Here is a 6,176-nt window from a genome sequence, read left to right on the forward strand (position 1 = left end):
CGGGCAGGCAATTTGTACATTAGATTATAAAGCAGGATTTTCTATGGTTCCATCATATATATTTAGTTCCTTCCTCAAAAAACTTGTTACACTGTGTAAATGAATTTAAATTATGTTTAAGTATTATTCTATTAAGCTTCTTTAGTGAGTTACGCTTCACCATAGCCATTTTAGTGACTCTCGTGGTGTTCAAATTTATGGTTTAGGCTATATTTGGTTGCCGCATATTTCAATGACTCTCCTACATTTGGTTGTCACACTAGACTATTTTTCTGGTGGTTTACACTAGCTTGTTTTATCTTAATCGAAGATGTAAACAAAAATCTAATAAGCACTTTATAAGTCTATTACTTAGCGTCTTAGCATTATGCTATTATTGCCCTTCATAACGTAGGACATGTGACCATTCACCATTGTACATGTTTACCGATCTTCTATTACTGATCCTCCAAGCACGGGCGGAGCCATTTGAGGACCAACTTTCTGGGTGACGTGTGATTTCTAACTAAGAGGGCAATAACGATTGATGGCATCTCTAAAATATTTGGTAATTACTTTTTTTTTTTAAAGGATTTGGAACCCAACCTAGCTGGAAGGCCCAACTCCACGCCCGGATTTTATTTAAATAACTATAAAAATTACAATGTCTGAAAGTAAAAATACATGACAGAACATATAAAAAGAGAAATATTGGCTAAAATATAGCATTATTCATCTCCATTTTCATAACTAATATTAGTTTTGTTAGAACAATGAAGCTTTAGTTTGGTACATGATTCAATTAAATTACTCAGTCATCTCTTAGAATAAACTTAAAAACAAAATTTAGTTAAAATAAACTTGTAATGAAGACATGTCAATTAAATTTCTCGTTCGTCTTCTAAAATGGGAGGGGAAATAAGTATCGATCTATATCTTAATGTACACCGAAAATTATATTCGATTTAATATATGAATAAAATTTTGATTTTTTTTTTACTGTATATCAGCCGGCACCCCTAAACGTAAATTTCTAGCTCCGCTCCTGACTACAAGTTTCTTGTTGTGCGTCGATATGTGGATTTATGGTTTCCTACAACATCTCATTTTCAATTCAAGCCTAAGCCAATCATCCCCTTTCATCGGATTGCATTAGGGCCTGTATCATTTTATCTATCATAATGGCATGTTATGCTTCTTGGGTAGCTAGATATAAGCACAATCAAAATAACAATAACGTGACTTGAGAAACTTGTTATAGAAGTACTCATTCAAATAAGAAGGTAAAAAAATTGCTTATCACTTGCATTGTATGATTATACATTTCATCAAAATATATAGTACGTTTAACTGTTTAAGAGAGACCAATCCGAACACACCCTTATTAATGGATCCACTAAGACGACTCACATTGTTGGCCGGTGCATATACGAGCGTGTCTAAGCTGCTATCTCCAATGTCAAATATGCAGCTTCACGGTGGCATATATATTATGGCACCTCTTTTGGAAAAGGAAGGCCAAAGTGACAAACGACGTATGTGAAAACCTAGCGCAGCAGATTAAGCATACACGGATCAAAAGGAGCTAGCATGAAGTTTTGGGAGGGCAATGACTTTTACTTGGTCTTGTTTTGCTTTACTCATTTGTGTAACAGTCTTCTTATGAACGTTTACTTTCGATGCCAAATCTGTGAACTTTTGAAGCCGAAACTAAAAGCCAGCTAGTCAACCCACGGTTAATTGACTTTGTCAAATGGGATATGTACTTTGGAGCTGGAATAATAGGCAAAGTATAGAGATTTAGGGTTTGTAAGGTCGATCACTACAATGGGTCCAAGATATAGGTTGGTCGAGGCGTCGAGTTTGCTTAGTGAAACTTTGCTTCTGCAGCTTATGCTTTCACCAGTACATTCCTACAATATTGTTGAACTTTTCTTGCATCTAAAAAATGGAGGAAGACCTAGAGTAAACTACGGTTTGGAATATTGAATTTCTTAGTACTTTCTCCCATGCAACTTCACTGATGATTCATTCTTTTACTTTCTCTGCAAGAACCATTTCTTATTAAAGATGGCCAAATTTAGAATTGTTTCGCAATCTAAATAACATAGACAATTTCAATCACACACAAAGACCTAAAGAATGAATGATTTTGATAGTTGATGAGTTACATAATAAAATGCGGACGTACTTACGTGCCCTCTTCGACTTGTATGATTATATGGTATAACACTAATTCTAGATCAACTCCTACACTCTAGCTTAGTGAATTTCTTGGTAGTTTAATCATCAGTTCCTCGCTTATATCAGACTTAATTAAGAGTCTAACTATATATACCATATTGCATGACAGAGAAGCATAGTGTACAGTATTATATACTTCAATCTTAAGGCTTAATTAGACGCTTTTGAGTTTTGAGACCCATTCTAGGCTTTGAAATGGTGAAATGTACGTTGTTCTAGAGCTTCAGTCAATGTTTAGCGACTCAATATTTCAATTTATGCATATCCCTATCCTTTCTCTAAGTTCTTTTAGTCCAAAAAAAAATGAGGAAAAATTCAGCTTGAGCCCCCAAAAATATTAATCTAGGAATTCAAAACCCAGGGAACTATGTAAGAGCATGTCACATATGAAATTCCACCAAGTTTGACACCATGACACACTCGACCAATTGAAGTTTGATTCGTGTATAATATATACATATGGACTTATTCAAGCTAAGGAACCCTCGTTTTTGATTTAGACTCTCCCTCTCTAAATTCAAACTTCAAAAACGCGGCTCTGAGTCAACCAACCAGACACTAAACTAAACTCCAATCAACCCTAATAATCCATAAACTATTCTGCATGATCTGTAAACTATATATATACACATCCCTCTCCTTCCATTAATGCCATCTCTGATCATTCTCAATTATAAACACAAAACATTTACGTTCATTTCAATCCTGCTCGATCAAATGGGGTTTGTTCAGAACAAGCAGTGCTACAGAGTTGCTTTCGTCTTCGCAGTTTTATGTGTGTCTGGTTTTCGAGAAGCTTTGGCAATGAGGCCTCTGGAAGGAGATCACTGGCTGAAGAACAATGACTCTCAGCTTCATTTTCAGTCGCTGAAAGGCAACGTTCCGACCGGCCGTGGTAATCCATGCACGAATTTACCTAAACACGGCAACGGCCGCTGCACAATGGAAATGGACGTTGCCACCGCCGGCGACGTTGCTCATGCACCGGCCGCTTACGAGGCCTTTCCCGGCGTTGTTGTTAGTTTCGGGGCAGCAACTTCTGTTTCCGATGACAGTAAAAAGCAAGTCTAGCAATAACCCACTTACCAATTACCAAGTTAAGCTCTTGATGATCGATCATCTGAGGATTTTGATGGTTGATTATAACAAGCTAGATATATAGGTGTGTGTATATAGCTGAATTCAGCTATAAAAGAAGAGTTTCGGTTGTGATTGGAATTGTGTTCTTCAGCGTAAGTTATGTATATTTGTTTATTCTTTAGCTTTGGGAGCAATTCATGCACCATGTAGAAGCTCAAGCGCATGCATGTGGTTGTGAAACCGACGAAAGAGTTGATCGGAGATAACTAGTAGTTTTCTCCTCAAAAAAAAGAAGAAAAAAGTTAACTAGTAGTTTAGCTAGTCTGAATGTAACTAATTGAATTTTTATAATTTATACATGTGATTTTGATTTTCAAGTTTTCTTGGTTTGGAAATGAATTCATCGCTCTTTGATTTTCAAGTTTTCTTGGTTTGGAAATGAATTCATCGCTCTAAGTTTAGAATTTAGTTGTGAGTTAAGATTTTAACATTTTGAACTACACTACAAAGATTGATTATCTATTCTTGTTCTCATCTATTCATAATATTATGTGCATATTGTGTGCGGGATTGTCTACGGTACTGAGATGTATACCATACATCCATTTTACCGGCCTCTAATTGAACAAAAGTGACAACTGACAAGTTAAACGAGTAAAATTTATAACATTGACAACAAAATTACTACATTTATTTTACACATTTATATATAAATGAACCAAGTTACTACAACGACAATAAGTTGTTCATAAACTTATAAATTGTCTTAAGTTGAGTAATTACCTCTAATAGAACAAAAATTACCCAAGTAATGACTATTTTTACCAAAACGACAACAAATTTGTTATCATATTGATAAATGTAGGTATCACAAACAGGTAGGTACCCTAGAAAATTTTATTGTGTGCTACTAGCTATTTAGATGTGGACAATATGACTCAGTTATGTTACTTTTACCATAACTAACCATTCACAAAAATTGAGAACTTTGATTTCCTTGTAACGCAAATTGCTATGAGATTTTGGTCCTTAATATGACAAATATGGTTTAGAGGATATTTTCGTAAGATATTCAATTATTTCTTAGAACTTCAATAGCTAGCTTTCCTACGACTTGAATTTTTGTTATTTAAAATTTGGTTGTTTTGCTCTAATAGATTTCTTATTCTAAAACAAGATAGCAAGAGAAAACAAAAATTCCTAAGTTTACCGAAAACTCTTAACATAAGGAAGGATTTAGGGAAGAATGATATGTAATATGTAAAAGAGGAAATGGTAGTGCTAGAGGGCCTTAATAAGGCTAAAAATTTGTAGCCTTAATCCTATGTGTCATGCCTAGTAAGTAAATAAAAATACTTATTTCTTATTCCACATAATATATCTTGCCAAATCATAATAAGATTGTATTACCAATTTTACCATTTCTATTTCCTTTTAGATTTTAAGAGGGTAAATCAATGATATTAATGAACTTTAACAAATATTACGTATTAATAACAACCTTTAATTATGTATAAATCTAAGGAATGTTTCTTATATATTGAATGTTTCTTATCAAATAAACGCTAAACTCTAACCCTAGTTCGTCCAAAAACACTAATATAAATTCGGATTATAATAATTATTTAAAATTATCTATAATTCGTCGGACAAAAAAATTTATATACAAATAATTCCTCTAAATGATTTACATACAGATTATTGTTTTAATTCGTCCAACAAAATTATATAATATACTCTTTGTAAATATTATAATATATGATGAATGATTAATGGTAGAGACAAAGAGATAGCAAGAGAATCATCATCTTATTCATTGATAGGAGCCCTTTATATAGGGAATTACATAATACCAATATGGTAAGGATATGAATACATAGATCTAGTCTAACCACATATCCTATTGGCATAAGGCCAAGGCACACATAGAGAATATCCTAGAACACTCCCCCTTGTGCCGCGCGCTGATATACCGATGGTGCTGATCTGTTGCCTCGTCAAAAACCTCGTCAAGTCACAAAAACCCTGTGGGAGAAAAACTGAACCTTGATCGTAGGAGAAAAAGAGTACAACGCACCCTTCACATTTGATAGTGACATGTATGTATGTGCTAGACTCCCCCTGAAGTTCGCACCTCCCCCTGATCTTTACATCAATCATAGGGCTCTTCCTGATTCTTACTAATCACGGAAGTTTCAAAAACTTAGCATGTCAATGCTCTTTAACATGTCTTCAAATGTGGCATTAGACAATGATTAACTAAATCATGCCGTATTGTCCTCAAATGATCTTTTACACTTAGATCTTTGAGGAGAAAGTCGCTTGTGAACTCAAAACATAAGTTCGTGCAGGAAATCAGATTTCCGCGCAGCATGACCTTCAATTACTAGAACAGTCGTAACTTCCTCTAGGAAATACATATGAACGAACCGTAAACGGTTTTGGAAACTAGACTCATTTAGCTTTCCAACCGTATATTACACACATTCTGGTTCATCAGGAGCTGTTCACAAAGTCCCGTCGAAGTTGACTGTTTTGCCAAAATCAGATTCTCGGACAGATTCGTCCTACTTTACGAAAACGGCCATAACTCACTCAATATGATAGGTATGATCAAATGGTTGGTGTCTCTGGAAAGTAGACACATAGACCTTTCCAATGGTACCAATTTTACCATATTCCAGTGAGTGAGGTTTCCTGTAAGTCCCGTGGAGCTTGACCTACGAAACTTGGCACATTCTGATTTCGCTATTGATGTATCTTTCTTATGTAGGGATAGAATAAGCCTAAACCTTTCATACCATTAAGTATTGAAAAAGGAGTTATTGCCATTACATTGGCATTGCGTGGGCGCATAGCTACACTTAGCTTTA

This window comes from Fragaria vesca, linkage group LG6 (genome assembly GCF_000184155.1).
Source record: "Fragaria vesca subsp. vesca linkage group LG6, FraVesHawaii_1.0, whole genome shotgun sequence".
NCBI lineage: Eukaryota > Viridiplantae > Streptophyta > Magnoliopsida > Rosales > Rosaceae > Fragaria > Fragaria vesca.